Raw genomic sequence first — 20,556 nt, 5'->3', positions numbered from 1 at the left:
ACTTTAATATGAGCTAATGTGGCCTACAGAAATGTAAAGTGGCGTCACTGGTGTGTTTGGTGAACTTTATTATTTATTTATTTTTTGGGGGCTGAACTGACAACAGAGAGAGCTGCAGTCACACGGAGACCGTGCAGACAGCCGTAAACGGCGCTGCAAGGCCCAAAAACCCTCCTCTACGTTATCCTATGTAGTGTTTTTCCACAAGTTAGCTGGAGACGGGTGGAAAGACACTAATAGGAATTTTTTGAAAAAATGTGCAGCAGCCTGCACTACTTAAAACAAAATGAAAATTGATTTTGCGGTATGACGCAGTGAACAACCCTGAGCTGGAGACAACCAGGCTATGGCTGCTCACAGACTACAGGGCGAGCTGCAGTCACACGGAGACCGTGCAGACAGCCGTAAACGGCGCTGCAAGGCCCAAAAACCCTCCTCTACGTTATCCTATGTAGTGTTTTTCCACAAATTAGCTGGAGACGGGTGGAAAGACACTAATAGGATTTTTTGTTAAAAATTAGCAGCAGACTACACTACTTGGAAAAAAAAAAAAAAAGAAAAGAACAGTATGAGGCAATGAACCACCCTCCCTGAACTGAATACAACCAGCTATGGATGGCCTATGTGGCTGCACTCAGACTAGAGAGTGGGCTGCACTCACTCACACACACACACACACACACACACACAGACCTTGCAGATCGCTGTGAAAACAGCGCTACAAGGCAAAAGCAAGGTGAATAGTAGGTGAACACAGCGGTTGCTAAATTAGCCTTTGGAAAGCACAAAGAAGCAAATCGCTATCTCTAAACTGGCCCTCAGTCAGCAAACAGCGTCCTGTCACTAACTGAATTCACAGCAGAGTGATCGCAAAATGGCGCCAGCGACTTTTAAACTGCATCATGACATCATTTCAGCAGCCAATCACAGCCATGCCAGTAGTTTCATGCCCTCCATGCTGAACAGGATGTGCCCACACTTGAAATCATTCTCATTGGCTGAATTTGTGCATTTTGAATCTGGGAACTTCCGATTCCGGTATCCGATACGCGGCAAGTATCGGAATCCCGGTATCGGAATTCCGATACCGCAAGTATTGGCCGATACTTGCGGTATCGGAATGCTCAACACTAGTAGTCAGTGATAACGGAAGGAATTTTATGGCTGCCATAGCCCTTTCACAACTTAAACACATACCTTGCTTGGCTCACACTTTGAACCTGGTGGTGCAGTGCTTCCTGAAAAATTATCCGGAGTTACTAGCCCTGCTCCTGAAAGTGCAAAAACTTTGTTCGCACATCCGCCGGTCGCCCGTACACTCCAGCCGTATGCTGAACCATCAGCGATCGCTAAATCTTCCACAGCAATGCCTAATTATAGATGTTGCAACAAGGTGGAACTCCACACTGCACATGGTTCAGAGGCTGTGTGAACAGAGGCGTGCTGTCATTTATTTGTGGGAGGATACGCATACACAGGCAGGCAGTTGGATGGCAGACATGGAGTTGTCTGGTGTGCAGTGGTCGAAGCTACAAGACCTCTGTCAAGTCCTTCAGTGTTTTGAGGAATGCACACGGCTGGTAAGTCCAGACGACGCCATCATAAGCATGAGCATCCCACTTATGCGTCTGCTGATGCAAAGTTTGACGCACATTAAGGAGCAGGCATCTGCAGCCGAGGAGGAGGGAAGCCTTGATGACAGTCAGCCATTGTCTGGTCAGGGAACTGTCCAGGACGAGGTGGCGGATGAAGAGGATGAGGAGGAGGATGATGGGGCTGAATATGTATGGGAGGAGGGAGCTTCTCAGGGGGCAATAGAAACTGGTGCCATTGCAAGGTCTGGTACAGGTTTCTTGCGGGACACTTGTGATGTAGATTTGCAAGAAAGAGCTCCTCAACCCAGCAGAAGCAGTGAATTGACACCTGGAACATTGGCCCACATGGCTGAGTATGCCTTGCGTATCCTAAAAAGGGACCCCCGCATTGTCAAAATGATGACCGATGACGATTACTGGTTGGCCTGCCTAATGGATCCACGCTACAAAGGGAAATTGCAAAATATCATGCCACATGAGAACCTAGAGCAAATATTGGCTACCAAACAAGCAACTCTTGTAGACCGTTTGGTTCTGGCATTCCCAGCACACAGCGGCGGTGATGGTTCTCACACGAGCCGTAGGGGGCAACATGGCAGAGGTGCTAGCGGTGCAGAAATCCGAAGTGGCGTTGGACAGAGGGGTTTTATGACAAGGTTGTGGAGTGATTTTTCAATGACCGATGACACGACAGGGACAGCTGCATCGATTCAAACTGACAGGAGACAGCATTTGTCCAGTATGGTTACAAACTACTTTTCCTCCCTTATCGATGTTCTCCCTCACAGGTCATTCCCCTTTGATTACTGGGCATCTAAACTAGACACCTGGCCTGAATTGGCAGAATATGCATTACAGGAGCTCGCTTGCCCTGCTGCCAGTGTGCTATCAGAAAGAGTCTCCAGTGCTGCTGGTTCAATACTGACCGAAAAAAGGACACATCTGGCTACCCAAAATGTTGATGATCTAACCTTCATTAAAATGAACCAATCAAGGATTTCAAATTCTTTTGCCCCACCTTCCCCTGCTGACACGTAGTTTTCCTTTAAAAAGGTCTTGCTTTTGGACTCCTCTTACTGACTGCTCCAATTCCTCCATTTGCTGCTGCTGAATGTCCACCATAGGCCATTTTTAACACCTCCCTAAATGGGCTGACTCCCCCCACGGGCCCGTGGTCACCACTTGGCGCAAGTGAGTGCCGTTTGCCTGGACAGGTGGGTGTGCCCACTTTTGGCCGACGGCACTGGCACAGAATCCCTCATCGTACAATTAACCCCTTCCCGACATTTGACGTACTATCCCGTCGAGGTGGGGTGGGCCCGTATGACCGCCGACGGGATAGTACGTCATAGCCGATCGGCCGCGCTCACGGGGGGAGCGCGGCCGATCGCGGCCGGGTGTCGGCTGCATATCGCAGCTGACATCCGGCACTATGTGCCAGGAGCGGTCACGGACCGCCCCCGGCACATTAACCCCCGGCACACCGCGATCAAACATGATCGCGATGTGCCGGCGATGCAGGGAAGCATCGCGCAGGGAGGGGGCTCCCTGCGGGCTTCCCTGAGCCCCCCGCAGCAACGCGATGTGATCGCGTTGCTGCGAGGGTCTTACCTCCCTCCCTGCCTGCTCCAGACCCGGATCCAAGATGGCCGCGGATCCGGGTCCTGCAGGGAGGGAGGTGGCTTCACAGACGCCTGCTCAGAGCAGGCACTGTGAAGCAGCCTGCACTTCTCGCAGATCGGTGATCTGTCAGAGTGCTATGCAAACTGACAGATCACCGATCTGTATTGTCCCCCCCTGGGGCAAAGTAAAAAAGTAAAAAAAAAAATTTCCAAATGTGTAAAAAAAAAAAAAAAAAAATATTCCAAAATAATGAAAAAAAAAAAAAAATATTATTCCCATAAATACATTTCTTTATCTAAATTAAAAAAAAAAACAATAAAAGTACACATATTTAGTATCGCCACGTCCGTAATGACCCAACCTATAAAACTGCCACACTAGTTAACCCCTTCAGTAAACACCGTAAGAAAAAAAAAAAAAAACGAGGCAAAAAACAACGCTTTATTACCATACCGCCGAACAAAAAGTGGAATAACACGCGATCAAAAAGACTGATATAAATATCCATGGTACCGCTGAAAACGTCATCTTGTCCCGCAAAAAACAAGCCGCCATACAGCATCATCAGCAAAAAAATAAAAAAGTTATAGTCCTGAGAATAAAGCGATACCAAAATAATTATTTTTTCTATAAAATAGTTTTTATCATATAAAAGCGCCAAAACATAAAAAAATGATATAAATGAGATATCGCTGTAATCATACTGACCCGACGAATAAAACTGCTTTATCAATTTTACCAAACCCGGAACGGTATAAACGCCTCTCCCAAAAGAAATTCATGAATAGCAGGTTTTTGGTCATTCTGCCTCACAAAAATCGGAATAAAAAGCGATCAAAAACGGTCACGTGTCCGAAAATGTTACCAATAAAAACGTCAACTCGTCCCGCAAAAAACAAGACCTCACATGACTCTGTGGAGCAAATGTGGAAAAATTATAGGTCTCAAAATGTGGAGACGCAATAACTTTTTTGCTATAAAAAGCGTCGCTGGTTTCACACTTGCGTTTTTGTCTGCAGCGTTTTTTGCACAAAAAAACGCATGCGTTTTTTCCCTATATTTAACATTGAAAACGCATGCGGTTTTTTTGTACGCGTTTGGTCGCGTTTTCAAACGCATGCGGTTTTTTTCTGCATGCGTTCATTTTCAGAAATACAACCTGCAGTATTTTCTTGCGTTTTTAAGCACATGCGTTTGTTTGCGTTAAAAACGCATGCATTTTTATCGAAAAAAACAGAAAACACACTGAAAAGCCACCCACCACCATCAAGGTGATAAAGGGATCCAAACCCTAACCCTAACTCTACCCCTAACCTCACCCCTAACCGTTTAATGAACATTTTCTGACAGTCATAGTGCCACGTATTTCAGTGCCACGTATTTCAGTGCCACGTATTTCAGTGCCACGTATTTCAGTGCCACGTATTTCAGTGCCATGTATTTCAGTGCCACGTATCACGTATTTCAGTGCCACGTGTTTCAGTGCCACGTATTTCAGTGCCACGTATCACGTATTTCAGTGCCACATATTTTAGTACCACGTATTTCAGTTGCACGTATTTCAGTGCCACGTATTTCAGTGCCACGTATTTCAGTGCCACGTATTTCAGTGCCACGTATCACGTATTTCAGTGCCACGTGTTTCAGTGCCACGTATTTAAGTGCCACGTATCACATATTTCAGTGCCACGTATTTCAGTGCCACGTATTTCAGTGCCACGTATTTCAGTGCCACGTATTTCAGTGCCACATATCACATATTTCAGTGCCACTTATTTAAGTGCCACGTATTTCAGTGCCACGTATTTCAGTGCCACGTATTTCAGTGCCACGTATTTCAGTGCCACGTATTTCAGTGCCACGTGTTTCAGTGCCACGTATTTCAGTGCCACGTATCACGTATTTCAGTGCCACGTATTTCAGTGCCACGTATTTCAGTGCCACGTATTTCAGTGCCACGTATTTCAGTGCCACGTATTTCAGTGCCACGTATTTCAGTGCCACGTATTTATGTGAATATCACTTATTTCAGTGCCACTTATTTAAGTGCCACGTATTTAAGTGCCACGTATTTCAGTGCCACGTATTTCAGTGCCACGTATTTCAGTGCCACGTATTTCAGTGCCACGTATCACGTATTTCAGTGCCACGTATTTCAGTGCCACGTATTTCAGTGCCACGTGTTTCAGTGCCACGTATTTCAGTGCCACGTATCACGTATTTCAGTGCCACGTATTTCAGTGCCACGTATTTCAGTGCCACGTATTTCAGTGCCACGTATTTCAGTGCCACGTATTTCAGTCACGTTTAGGGTTAGGGGTAGGGTTAGGGCTAGGGTTGGAGGTAAAGTTAGGGTTGGGGCTAAAGTTAGGGTTGGGGCTAAAGTTAGGGTTAGGGTTTGGATTACATTTACGTTTGGATTAGGGTTGGGATTAGAATTATGGGTGTGTCAGGGCTAGGGGTGTGGTTAGGGTTACCGTTGGGATTAGGGTTAGGGGTGTGTTTGGGTTAGGGTTTCAGGTAGAATTGGGGGGTTTCCACTGTCCAGGCACATCAGGGGCTCTCCAAGCGCGACATGGCGTCCAATCTCAATTCCAGCCAATTCTGCGTTGAAAAAGTAAAACAGTGCTCCTTCCCTTCCGAGCTCTCCCGTGCGCCCAAAAAGGGGTTTACCCCAACATATGTGTTATCAGCGTACTCGGGACAAATTGAACAACAACTTCTGGGGTCCAAGTTCTCTTGTTATCCTTAGGAAAATAAAAATTTTGGGGGCTAAAAATCATTTTTGTGGGAAAAAAAAGATGTTTTATTTTCACGGCTCTGCATTATAAACTGTAGTGAAACACTTGGGGGTTCAAAGTTCTCACAACACATCTAGATAAGTTCCTTGGGAGGTCTAGTTTCCAATATGGGGTCACTTGTGGGGGGTTTGTACTGTTTGGGTACATCAGGGGCTCTGCAAATGCAACGTGACGCCTGCAGACCAATCCATTTAAGGCTGCATTCCAAATGGCGCTCCTTCCCTTCCGAGCTCTGTCATGCGCCCAAACAGTGGTTCCCCCCGACATATGGGGTATCAGCGTACTCAGGACAAATTGGACAACAACTTTTGGGGTCTAATTTATCCTGTTACCCTTGTGAAAATACAAAACTGGGGGCTAAAAAATCATTTTTGTGAAAAAAAAAAGAATTTTTATTTTCACGGCTTTGCGCTATAAACTTTAGTGAAACACTTGGGGGTTCAAAGTTCTCAAAACACATCTAGATAAGTTCCTTGGGAGGTCTAGTTTCCAATATGGGGTCACTTGTGGGGGGTTTGTACTGTTTGGGTACATCAGGGGCTCTGCAAATGCAACGTGACGGCTGCTGACCAATCCATTTAAGTCTGCATTCCAAATGGCGCTCCTTCCCTTCCGAGCTCTGTCATGCGCCCAAACAGTGGTTCCCCCCCACATATGGGGTATCAGCGTACTCAGGACAAATTGGAAAACAAATTTTGGGGTCCAATTTATTCTGTTACCCTTGTAAAAATACAAAGCTGGGGGCTAAAAAATCATTTTTGAGAAAAAAAAAAAAATTATTTTCACGGCTCTGCGTTATAATCTGTAGTGAAACACTTGGGGGTTCAAAGCTCTCAAAACACATCTAGATAAGTTCCTTAGGGGGTCTACTTTCCAAAATGGTGTCACTTGTAGGGAGTTTCAATGTTTAGGCACATCAGGGGCTCTCCAAACGCAACATGGCGTCCCATCTCAATTCCAGTCAATTTTGCATTGAAAAGTCAAATGGCGCTCCTTCCCTTCCAAGCTCTGCCATGCGCCCAAACAATGGTTTACACCCACATATGGGGTATCAGCGTACTCAGGACAAATTGCACAACATTGTTTGGGGTCCAATTTCTTCTCTTACCCTTGGGAAAATAAAAAATTGGGGGCGAAAAGATCATTTTTGTGAAAAAATATGATTTTTTATTTTTACGGCTCTGCATTATAAACTTCTGTGAAGCACTTGGTGGGTCAAAGTGCTCACCACACATCTAGATAAGTTCCTTAGGGGGTCTACTTTCCAAAATGGTGTCACTTGTAGGGAGTTTCAATGTTTAGGCACATCAGGGGCTCTCCAAACGCAACATGGCGTCCCATCTCAATTCCAGTCAATTTTGCATTGAAAAGTCAAATGGCGCTCCTTCCCTTCCAAGCTCTGCCATGCGCCCAAACAATGGTTTACACCCACATATGGGGTATCAGCGTACTCAGGACAAATTGCACAACATTTTTTGGGGTCCAATTTCTTCTCTTACCCTTGGGAAAATAAAAAATTGGGGGCGAAAAGATCATTTTTGTGAAAAAATATGATTTTTTATTTTTACGGCTCTGCATTATAAACTTCTGTGAAGCACTTGGTGGGTCAAAGTGCTCACCACACATCTAGATAAGTTCCTTAGGGGGTCTACTTTCCAAAATGGTGTCACTTGTAGGGAGTTTCAATGTTTAGGCACATCAGGGGCTCTCCAAACGCAACATGGCGTCCCATCTCAATTCCAGTCAATTTTGCATTGAAAAGTCAAATGGCGCTCCTTCCCTTCCAAGCTCTGCCATGCGCCCAAACAATGGTTTACACCCACATATGGGGTATCAGCGTACTCAGGACAAATTGCACAACATTTTTTGGGGTCCAATTTCTTCTCTTACCCTTGGGAAAATAAAAAATTGGGGGCGAAAAGATCATTTTTGTGAAAAAATATGATTTTTTATTTTTACGGCTCTGCATTATAAACTTCTGTGAAGCACTTGGTGGGTCAAAGTGCTCACCACACATCTAGATAAGTTCCTTAGGGGGTCTACTTTCCAAAATGGTGTCACTTGTAGGGAGTTTCAATGTTTAGGCACATCAGGGGCTCTCCAAACGCAACATGGCGTCCCATCTCAATTCCAGTCAATTTTGCATTGAAAAGTCAAATGGCGCTCCTTCCCTTCCAAGCTCTGCCATGCGCCCAAACAATGGTTTACACCCACATATGGGGTATCAGCGTACTCAGGACAAATTGCACAACATTTTTTGGGGTCCAATTTCTTCTCTTACCCTTGGGAAAATAAAAAATTGGGGGCGAAAAGATCATTTTTGTGAAAAAATATGATTTTTTATTTTTACGGCTCTGCATTATAAACTTCTGTGAAGCACTTGGTGGGTCAAAGTACTCACCACACATCTAGATAAGTTCCTTAGGGGGTCTACTTTCCAAAATGGTGTCACTTGTAGGGAGTTTCAATGTTTAGGCACATCAGGGGCTCTCCAAACGCAACATGGCGTCCCATCTCAATTCCAGTCAATTTTGCATTGAAAAGTCAAATGGCGCTCCTTCCCTTCCAAGCTCTGCCATGCGCCCAAACAATGGTTTACACCCACATATGGGGTATCAGCGTACTCAGGACAAATTGCACAACATTTTTTGGGGTCCAATTTCTTCTCTTACCCTTGGGAAAATAAAAAATTGGGGGCGAAAAGATCATTTTTGTGAAAAAATATGATTTTTTATTTTTACGGCTCTGCATTATAAACTTCTGTGAAGCACTTGGTGGGTCAAAGTGCTCACCACACATCTAGATAAGTTCCTTAGGGGGTCTACTTTCCAAAATGGTGTCACTTGTAGGGAGTTTCAATGTTTAGGCACATCAGGGGCTCTCCAAACGCAACATGGCGTCCCATCTCAATTCCAGTCAATTTTGCATTGAAAAGTCAAATGGCGCTCCTTCCCTTCCAAGCTCTGCCATGCGCCCAAACAATGGTTTACACCCACATATGGGGTATCAGCGTACTCAGGACAAATTGCACAACATTTTTTGGGGTCCAATTTCTTCTCTTACCCTTGGGAAAATAAAAAATTGGGGGCGAAAAGATCATTTTTGTGAAAAAATATGATTTTTTATTTTTACGGCTCTGCATTATAAACTTCTGTGAAGCACTTGGTGGGTCAAAGTGCTCACCACACATCTAGATAAGTTCCTTAGGGGGTCTACTTTCCAAAATGGTGTCACTTGTAGGGAGTTTCAATGTTTAGGCACATCAGGGGCTCTCCAAACGCAACATGGCGTCCCATCTCAATTCCAGTCAATTTTGCATTGAAAAGTCAAATGGCGCTCCTTCCCTTCCAAGCTCTGCCATGCGCCTAAACAATGGTTTACACCCACATATGGGGTATCATCGTACTCAGGACAAATTGTACAACAACTTTGGGGGTCCATTTTCTCCTGTTACCCTTGGTAAAATAAAACAAATTGGAGCTGAAATAAATTTTGTGTGAAAAAAAGTTAAATGTTCATTTTTATTTAAACATTCCAAAAATTCCTGTGAAACACCTGAAGGGTTAATAAACTTCTTGAATGTGGTTTTGAGCACCTTGAGGGGTGCAGTTTTTAGAATGGTGTCACACTTGAGTATTTTCTATCATATAGACCCCTCAAAATGACTTCAAATGAGATGTGGTCCCTAAAAAAAATGGTGTTGTAAAAATGAGAAATTGCTGGTCAACTTTTAACCCTTATAACTCCGTCACAAAAAAAAATTTTGGTTCCAAAATTGTACTGATGTAAAGTAGACATGTGGGAAATGTTACTTATTAAGTATTTTGCGTGACATATGTCTGTGATTTAAGGGCACAAAAATTCAAAGTTGGAAAATTGCAAAATTTTCAAAATTTTCGCCAAATTTCCATTTTTTTCACAAATAAACGCAAGTTATATCGAATAAATTTTACAGTTAACATGAAGTACAATATGTCACGAGAAAACAATGTCAGAATCGCCAAGATCCGTCAAAGCGTTCCAGAGTTATAGCCTCATAAAGGGACAGTGGTCAGAATTGTAAAAATTGGCCCGGTCATTAACGTGCAAACCACCCTTGGGGGTGAAGGGGTTAAGTGTCTCTGGCGGTGGGGGTGCACACCGTCGTAATATGAGGGGCCCTGGGCCAGTACCGCCGCCCACGAGAGAGTGTTCCCCCCCCAGCTCAAACAGTGCTCCACCGCTGTTTAGTCGGTGCTGTTAAATCCTTCAATGGCACTGCCAATGCAAATTGAGAGATGATAGTAAATATATACAGGGACCATGCCCTCCATTTTGACCTGTGAATACTGTGCGCGAACTACCACTATCTGGTACTCAGCAGAGGAACCCACCCCTGTACGTTGCTTTGCCACCTGTTTATTTACAAACATTTTTTTTGCAGACATTTAGCCCGCTTTACTATTTAGGCCAACGTACTGTGTCAGCCACTTATTCCAGTTGTCCTCCACCGAACAAAGCAGTGCCACCAGTTTACTCCTGCTACCAGTTTAGAACTGCATTGAGCCAACTTTTAAATTTTAGGCCTAGTAAGTCTGTCTGCGCCACTCCTAGCAATCGTCCTCCGCTAACCAAACCAGTGCTGCCTGTGTACCCGTTACCCATTTTAAACTGCATTGAGCCAACTTTTTTATTTTAGGCCTAGTAAGTCTGTCTGCGCCACTCCTAGCAATCGTCCTCCGCTGACCAAACCAGTTCTGCCTGTGTACCCCTGTTACCCATTTTAAACAGCATTGAGCCAACTTTTTTATTTTAGGCCTAGTAAGTCTGTCTGGGCCACTCCAGTCCTGACAATCATCCTCCGCTTAACAACACTCTGCCGCCTGTGTACCCCTGTAACCAATTTTAAACTGCATTGAGCCAACTTTTTTAATTTAGACCTACTACATGTGTCTGTCTGCGCCACTCAATACAGCTGTCCTTCACTGCACAAAGCAGAGCCTCAATTTGCAGCCGATATCACATATTAAAGTGCATTTGGCCTACTAGTTTGGTTGGGCCTACTAACAGTGTCTGCCGCTCCTTGGTATTCTCCTGTGTTTTTATCCTGAGCTTCAATCTTCAGGCTTTCGGCCTATAGGAATTTTAAAACTGCATTTGGCCTACTGGTTTGGTTGGGCCTACGAACGGTGCCTGTCGCTCCTTGCTGTTCTCCTCCACTGAACAAAGCAGTGCTGCCTGTTTACTCCTGTTACCAATTTTGAACTGCATTTAGCCTACTTTATTGTTTGGGCCTATATCTGTGTTTCCTCCTCATCCTGCCCATTGCCCAGCCACTGCTAGATGAGTCTGCCGGTACATTGACCCAGACCACTACATTCCCCTTGCACTACACAGCCAGTATCTGACCCTGCAGAAAGTCTGGTTCCCCTTCCCGCATACTATACCACCTTACACGGGGACAAAGAGGAAGGTGCAGATGAAAGTGCAGGTTCCTTCAACAGGTGGGGGGCATACTCGTTGGCGACATCACTGGCACAGGGCCCCTCATAGTACGCAAAAGTGTCTCTGCCGGTGGGAGGCGCCCCCGCCGTCAATCACAACGCCGTACTTTGAGGGGCCCTGTGCCAGTGGCAATGCGAATGAGTGTGCCCGCCCTGCTTGCTCAGGATCACAGCACTTGCAAAGTTGAAATACTTACCTCTCCCTGCTCCACCGCCGTGATGTAGTCCGCATTTCCTGGGCCCACGAAAAACTTGAGCCAGCCCTTCTCCCCCCACAACTGTTGCCAAATGACCCCCAAATTTTCAATGGCTAACTATTATTATAAGGTAAATTAAGATTGACCAGCTTAAGTAACAAGAATTGATGTTTTTGGCATTAAAATGGGCTCTGTTGGTGTTTTCCTGTCCTCCACTCACTGCCGACTTTGATTCTCCATTGACTTGCATTGGGTTTCGTGTTTCGGTCGGATCCCCGACTTTTCGCAATAATCGGCCGATTTCACCCGACCCGACTTTTGACATTTCGCGAAACCCGACTTGATCCGGAAAAAGTAAAAGTCGCTCAACCCTAGTAGCTAATAAACAGCCAATAAACATGCGGGCATTGCCTGCCATACATAGTAATGCCATAGACATTTTGCCAACTGACATTACTATGATTGGCCAGCCACAACTGGTGACTTGATGCTTGGCACACTCTCCTCTAGAAGCAGTTGAAGGAGAGTTGATCTAGAAAGGAGAACTTTGATTAGAGCAGGCTTGTATACCACTGCTGCACCATTAAAACAAATGCTTTCAGGGCTATATACTGTCCTATTACTACTGTAGTAAAACTGCTTTTACATGCATTCATTGTAAGGATGTAGGAGGGATAGTTTTGGATTAGAGGCATATAGGCAGGATTTATTATTATTATTATTATTATTATTTATTGTTATAGCGCATTTATTCCATGGTGCTTTACGTGTGAGGAGGGGTATACATATTAAAAACAATACAATAATCTTGAACAATACAAGTCACAGCTGGTACAGGAGGAGAGAGGACCCTGCCCGCGAGGGCTCACAATCTTATTGCATTAGGGCACACTCTCACGAGCAAAGATATAGATAGATAGATATCCAAGAGATATACAATTAGTGCCTTGCGTGAGTAGTTTACTGTACATGGATTAGAAAAATAAATAAATAAATGATAAAAACAATTTAGGATCACCCCTATTTTTGATTTTGATAACCAGCCAAGGTAAAGTAGATATCTGGGGACTTTTATTATCAGGCAAGAATGGTCCATGGTTATTCAGCCCTTTCCAGCCTAAAAATACCATCCCGCAACTGATCCAGAATTGGAGCATCACATTGGATGTGCCAATTCTGTCTCTTTACCCAGCTGTTTCCAATTACCCTGGATGATGTCAATTGGGGTAATGGTAGTTAGTGTTGATGACAGCTGTGATTTGTCAAACAATTACATCTGCCATCAAGTCCTGGGGTTAGTAATGGAGAGGTGTCTATCAGACACTCTCATTACTAACCATGTAATCAAAACTAAAAATGCACACACTGAAAAAAAACCACGTTATTTGAATAAAGACTACCTCACACTATCCATCATTCACCAATTTGTTGAAGAAAAAAAATCTCATGCAGGTCATTAATTTTTTACACAAAATGTTGCCACGCAGGTCCAATGTATTCAACGTTCCTCTATTCTTTTTCTAGTGCCCGCTATTCACAGGCACTGGGGAGTGAAGTCAATGCTTATCATCGTCACTGGGTCCTGCTGCTCTCAGTGAGACTCGGTGACTGATTGTCATTGTAGTACCCAGCGCCTGTGAATACTACGAGTTCCATTACCTTACAATATTAATGGAACGTGTATGAGGCCTCCTTTATGTCTAACACCAAGTGTATTGAAGTCCCTCTACTTTCCAATTTTTGGCAGTTCTTGCATTGTTCACATGGGTTTTGTAAATTTCAGAGTCCCTTCATAAATTAAACAGGATGTGTCTGACCCTGCCACACACATCATATGTTCAGATAAGGGAGTAAAATGTTAAAATTACTGTTGTGAAATTGGATTTTGGGCTCCCCCGGTGGCCACTGGTGGAATTGAACTGGTGTGCATCATCCCCTCTGTTCACCTGTTTCCATCAGGATGTGGGAGTCGCTATTTAACCTTGCTCCTCTGTCACTTCCATGCCGGTCAACATTGTAATCAGAAGCCTTTCTGTGCATGTTCCTGCTTCTAGACAACTCCCAGCTAAGTTGGACTTTTGTCCTCGTTTGTTTTTGCATTTTGTTCCAGTTCACAGCTGTAGTTTCGTTTCTGTGTCTGGAAAGCTCTTGTGATCTGAAATTGCCACTCTGATGTTATGAGTTAATACTAGAGTCTTAAAGTAATTTCAGGATGGTATTTTGATAGGGTTTTCAGCTGACCATGAAAGTGCCCTTTCTGTCTTCCTGCTATCTAGTAAGCGTACCTCAATTTTGCTAAACCTATTTTCATACTACGTTTGTCATTTCATCTAAAGTCACCGCCAATATGTGTGGGGGCCTCTGTCTGCCTATCGGGGAAATTTCTCTAGAGGTGAGCCAGGACTATATTTTCCTCTGCCAGGATTAGTTAGTCCTCCGGCCGGCGCTGGGCGTCTAGGGATAAAAAACGTAGGCAACGCTACCCGGCTACTGTTAGTTGTGCGGCAGGTTTAGTTCATGGTCAGTTTAGTTTCATCCTTCCAAGAGCTAGGACTTATGTTTGCTGGGCTATGTTCTCTTGCCATTGAGAACCATAACAGTTTGACCGGCCCGAAAAGGGTTAAATTAATTGACAGAGAAAGGAGAGAAAAGAGAAGTCTGCTGAAGATTTTTTTTTTTTTTTTTTCCTTTCCCTTCAGTTCTGAGTGAGCTTGTAATTGAATCTCTTGCAAGTCTGCCTATATTGCAGCCTTTCTCTCTCTCTCTCTCCTTCTAATCCTGGAATGGCTCTGTGTTCACCTGTTTAAAATGGATATTCAGAGTTTAGCTGCAGGTTTGAATAATCTCACCACGAAAGTTCAAAATTTACAAGATTTTGTTGTTCATGTTCCTATATCTGAACCTAGAATTCCTTTGCCTGAATTTTTCTCGGGGAATAGATCTTGCTTTCAAAATTTTAAAAATAATTGCAAGTTGTTTTTGTCCCTGAAATCTCGCTCTGCTGGAGATCCTGCTCAGCAGGTCAGGATTGTGATTTCCTTGCTCCGGGGCGACCCTCAGGATTGGGCTTTTGCATTGGCTCCAGGGGATCCTGCGTTGCTCAATGTGGATGCGTTTTTTCTGGCCTTGGGGTTGCTTTATGAGGAACCTCAGTTAGAGCTTCAGGCGGAAAAGGCCTTGATGTCCCTATCTCAGGGGCAAGACGAAGCTGAAATATACTGCCAGAAATTCCGTAAATGGGCTGTGCTTACTCAGTGGAATGAGTGCGCCCTGGCGGCGAATTTCAGAGGGTCTCTCTGATGCCATTAAGGATGTTATGGTGGGGTTCCCTGTGCCTGCGGGTCTGAATGAGTCCATGACAATGGCTATCCAGATCGATAGGCGTCTGCGGGAGCGCAAACCTGTGCACCATTTGGCGGTGTCTACTGAGAAGACGCCAGAGAATATGCAATGTGATAGAATTCTGTCCAGAAGTGAACGGCAGAATTTAAGACGAAAAAATGGGTTGTGCTTCTATTGCGGTGATTCAACTCATGTTATATCAGCATGCTCTAAGCGTACTAAGAAGCTTGATAAGTCTGTTTCAATTGGCACTTTACAGTCTAAGTTTATTCTATCTGTGACCCTGATTTGTTCTTTATCATCTATTACCGCGGATGCCTATGTCGACTCTGGCGCCGCTTTGAGTCTTATGGATTGGTCCTTTGCCAAACGCTGTGGGTATGATTTGGAGCCTCTTGAAACTCCTATACCCCTGAAGGGGATTGACTCCACCCCATTGGCTAGTAATAAACCACAATACTGGACACAAGTAACTATGCGGATTAATCCGGATCATCAGGAGATTATTCGCTTTCTTGTGCTGTATAACCTACATGATGTGTTGGTGCTTGGATTGCCATGGCTGCAATCTCATAACCCAGTCCTTGACTGGAAAGCTATGTCTGTGTTAAGCTGGGGATGTAAGGGGACGCATGGGGACGTACCTGTGGTTTCCATTTCATCATCTATTCCCTCTGAGATTCCTGAATTCTTGACTGAATTTCGTGACGTTTTTGAAGAACCTAAGCTTGGTTCATTACCTCCGCACCGGGAGTGCGATTGTGCCATAGATTTGATTCCGGGTAGTAAATACCCTAAGGGTCGTTTATTTAATCTGTCTGTGCCTGAACATGCTGCTATGCGAGAATATATAAAGGAGTCCTTGGAAAAGGGACATATTCGTCCTTCGTCATCTCCCTTAGGAGCCGGTTTTTTCTTTGTGGCTAAGAAAGATGGCTCTTTGAGACCGTGTATTGATTATCGGCTTTTGAATAAAATCACGGTTAAATATCAATATCCGTTGCCACTGCTGACTGATTTGTTTGCTCGCATAAAGGGGGCCAAGTGGTTCTCTAAGATAGATCTCCGTGGGGCGTATAATTTGGTGCGAATTAAGCAGGGGGATGAGTGGAAGACCGCATTTAATACGCCCGAGGGCCACTTTGAGTATTTGGTGATGCCTTTTGGTCTTTCAAATGCCCCTTCAGTCTTTCAGTCCTTTATGCATGACATTTTCCGTGATTATTTGGATAAATTTATGATTGTGTATCTGGATGATATTTTGATTTTTTCGGATGACTGGGACTCTCATGTCCAGCAGGTCAGGAGGGTTTTTCAGGTTTTGCGGTCTAATTCCTTGTGTGTGAAGGGTTCTAAGTGCGTTTTTGGGGTTCAAAAGATTTCCTTTTTGGGATATATTTTTTCCCCCTCTTCCATCGAGATGGATCCTGTCAAGGTTCAGGCTATTTGTGATTGGACGCAACCCTCTTCTCTTAAGAGTCTTCAGAAATTTTTGGGCTTTGCTAACTTTTATCGTCGATTTATTGCTGGTTTTTCTGATGTTGTTAAACCATTGACTGATTTGACTAAGAAGGGTGCTGATGTTGCTGATTGGTCCCCTGCTGCTGTGGAGGCCTTTCGGGAGTTTAAGCGCCGCTTTTCTTCCGCCCCTGTGTTGCGTCAGCCTGATGTTGCTCTTCCTTTTCAGGTTGAGGTCGACGCTTCTGAAATCGGAGCTGGGGCAGTTTTGTCACAGAGAAGTTCCGATTGTTCCGTGATGAGACCTTGTGCCTTTTTCTCGCGTAAATTTTCGCCCGCCGAGCGGAATTATGATGTTGGGAATCGTGAGCTTTTGGCCATGAAGTGGGCTTTTGAGGAGTGGCGTCATTGGCTTGAGGGGGCTAGACATCAGGTGGTGGTATTGACTGACCACAAAAATCTAATTTATCTTGAGTCCGCCAGACGCCTGAATCCTAGACAGGCGCGCTGGTCATTGTTTTTCTCTCGGTTTAATTTTGTGGTGTCCTACCTGCCGGGTTCTAAGAATGTTAAGGCGGATGCCCTTTCTAGGAGTTTTGAGCCTGACTCACCTGGTAACTCTGAACCTACAGGTATCCTTAAGGATGGAGTGATATTGTCTGCCGTTTCTCCAGACCTGCGGTGGGCCTTGCAGGAGTTTCAGGCGGATAGACCTGATCGTTGCCCACCTGGTAGACTGTTTGTTCCTGATGATTGGACCAGTAAAGTCATTTCTGAGGTTCATTCTTCTGCGTTGACAGGTCATCCTGGAATCTTTGGTACCAGGGATTTGGTGGCAAGGTCCTTCTGGTGGCCTTCCCTGTCTCGAGATGTGCGAGGCTTTGTGCAGTCTTGTGACGTTTGTGCTCGGGCCAAGCCTTGTTGTTCTCGGGCTAGTGGATTGTTGTTGCCCTTGCCTATCCCGAAGAGGCCCTGGATGCACATCTCGATGGATTTTATTTCGGATCTTCCTGTTTCTCAGAAGATGTCTGTCATCTGGGTGGTGTGTGACCGTTTCTCTAAGATGGTCCATTTGGTTCCCCTGCCTAAGTTGCCTTCTTCTTCCGAGTTGGTTCCTCTGTTTTTTCAAAATGTGGTCCGTTTGCATGGTATTCCGGAGAATATCGTTTCTGACAGAGGAACCCAGTTCGTGTCTAGATTTTGGCGAGCATTCTGTGCTAGGATGGGCATAGATTTGTCTTTCTCGTCTGCTTTCCATCCTCAGACTAATGGCCAGACCGAGCGGACGAATCAGACCTTGGAGACATATTTGAGGTGTTTTGTGTCTGCAGATCAGGATGATTGGGTTGCTTTTTTGCCTTTAGCGGAGTTTGCCCTCAATAATCGGGCCAGCTCTGCCACCTTGGTGTCTCCTTTTTTCTGTAATTCGGGGTTTCATCCTCGATTTTCTTCTGGTCAGGTGGAATCTTCGGATTGTCCTGGAGTGGATGCTGTGGTGGAGAGGTTGCATCAGATTTGGGGGCAGGTAGTGGACAATTTGAAGTTGTCCCAGGAGAAGACTCAGCTTTTTGCCAACCGCCGGCGTCGGGTTGGTCCTCGGCTTTGTGTTGGGGACTTGGTGTGGTTGTCTTCTCGTTTTGTCCCTATGAGGGTTTCTTCTCCTAAGTTTAAGCCTCGGTTCATCGGCCCGTACAAGATATTGGAGATTCTTAACCCTGTGTCCTTCCGTTTGGACCTCCCTGCATCTTTTTCTATTCATAATGTTTTTCATCGGTCATTGTTGCGCAGGTATGAGGTACCGGTTGTGCCTTCCGTTGAGCCTCCTGCTCCGGTGTTGGTTGAGGGCGAGTTGGAGTACGTTGTGGAAAAAATCTTGGACTCCCGTGTTTCCAGACGGAGACTCCAGTATCTGGTCAAGTGGAAGGGATACGGTCAGGAGGATAATTCTTGGGTGACTGCCTCTGATGTTCATGCCTCCGATCTGGTCCGTGCCTTTCATAGGGCTCATCCTGATCGCCCTGGTGGTTCTGGTGAGGGTTCGGTGCCCCCTCCTTGAGGGGGGGGTACTGTTGTGAAATTGGATTTTGGGCTCCCCCGGTGGCCACTGGTGGAATTGAACTGGTGTGCATCAGCCCCTCTGTTCACCTGTTTCCATCAGGATGTGGGAGTCGCTATTTAACCTTGCTCCTCTGTCACTTCCATGCCGGTCAACATTGTAATCAGAAGCCTTTCTGTGCATGTTCCTGCTTCTAGACAACTCCCAGCTAAGTTGGACTTTTGTCCTCGTTTGTTTTTGCATTTTGTTCCAGTTCACAGCTGTAGTTTCGTTTCTGTGTCTGGAAAGCTCTTGTGATCTGAAATTGCCACTCTGATGTTATGAGTTAATACTAGAGTCTTAAAGTAATTTCAGGATGGTATTTTGATAGGGTTTTCAGCTGACCATGAAAGTGCCCTTTCTGTCTTCCTGCTATCTAGTAAGCGTACCTCAATTTTGCTAAACCTATTTTCATACTACGTTTGTCATTTCATCTAAAGTCACCGCCAATATGTGTGGGGGCCTCTGTCTGCCTATCGGGGAAATTTCTCTAGAGGTGAGCCAGGACTATATTTTCCTCTGCCAGGATTAGTTAGTCCTCCGGCCGGCGCTGGGCGTCTAGGGATAAAAAACGTAGGCAACGCTACCCGGCTACTGTTAGTTGTGCGGCAGGTTTAGTTCATGGTCAGTTTAGTTTCATCCTTCCAAGAGCTAGGACTTATGTTTGCTGGGCTATGTTCTCTTGCCATTGAGAACCATAACAAATTACATTTACAGGTGACAAGCGGTAGGATGCAATTCTATTTCCCACCTCTACTATGTCATCTACTGCAGTCATAGGTGATGTGGAAATATGGTGAGAGATGGCTATTAAGAGGTATAGAAGGTGGAGTTTTTTTTCTCTTATTAATTTTGCCAAGTTATTATACAAGAAAGAATGTATTGGGAGATTGCACTAAATAAGATATAACATGAAGTGCGATCGCAACCCAGGGTCCACAATGCAGAGATGAACCTCCTGCTAGTGTGAACAATGACGGAACAAAACAGCGAGCATTACCTTAAACACACAGTGTTAACGCCACACAGAGTGATCGGAACACTGAGTACCAAGTTACCTCAGATAGGTACTGCACTAAGAATGCTAAGCACTATACCCTGTTAACGTCACCGGTATGTTAGCACGTGGATTGAGCTTGCTCTGCAACTAAACTGTGCTAACCGCACATACGAATAAAGCAGATGCTGTGCCAAGAAACTCTAAAGATACTAGGAACAATACCCTGTCGACTTCACTGAGCGGATTGAGGGTTGAGCTTGCTCTGTAAATGAACTGTGCTAACCGCACACATGAACGAAACAGATGCTAAGCCAAGCGGCTAGTTACCCCAGTCCTGATGCTACGGAACTTGTGCCTGATCGGCATCCTAAGCATGTAGCAAACTAGAGACTCAAGCATTGAGCCAAGGGTACAGAACCACATAAGTGTGCTACCTGCCTGCCAATGTATACAGTGTTTGAGCAGAGACAGACTTACAGACATGCAGACAGTGGTAGAGTAACCACCCACACACACCAAAACATAAATGACACTAGCGTGCCCGCATGCGCCACTGAGAGCCTTTTATATGCTAGGCTCCACCCCAAACACTCATGCCCAGTCGTTCGAGACATTGCCCGCGGACCAATCCGGAGCTGCCACATCACCAGAGCAGCTAACGTCCGACCACCAATAAGAGGACGCTACATCTGAGACATGCTCAGGAGAATGACTCGTTTGTTGTTCCATTGTGAAAACCTCTTCATTGACATCACAACAGCTCTCATAAAGGCTATCATGGTTGAGAGGAAAACAACAATGGAAGCTGGAATGGAGGTTTATGCTGTTTAACAATGAGTCCTGCTTTTGTCCTGGGTGCACTGGTATCTGTAAATTGGTCTGGAGACCAAGTGGGCATCACCATGAAAAGGTAGCATCCCACCCATCCTATTCCAGGGATTATTTGTGGAATGGCATAATGC

The 20,556-nt window shown here is 45.0% G+C and overlaps 1 protein-coding gene across 1 annotated transcript in view; it reads left to right on the top strand.

Moving 5' to 3' along the window:
- The window catches only part of LOC143808732 (cytochrome P450 2K1-like), a 99,466-nt gene that overhangs the window by 37,889 nt on the left and 41,021 nt on the right, over window positions 1-20,556 (top strand). The gene's annotated exons all lie outside the window — the stretch shown is intronic.

Source organism: Ranitomeya variabilis, chromosome 2 (genome assembly GCF_051348905.1).
Source record: "Ranitomeya variabilis isolate aRanVar5 chromosome 2, aRanVar5.hap1, whole genome shotgun sequence".
NCBI lineage: Eukaryota > Metazoa > Chordata > Amphibia > Anura > Dendrobatidae > Ranitomeya > Ranitomeya variabilis.
Note: the sequence above shows the minus strand (reverse complement) of the source record. Positions and strands in the feature narration are given on the sequence as shown.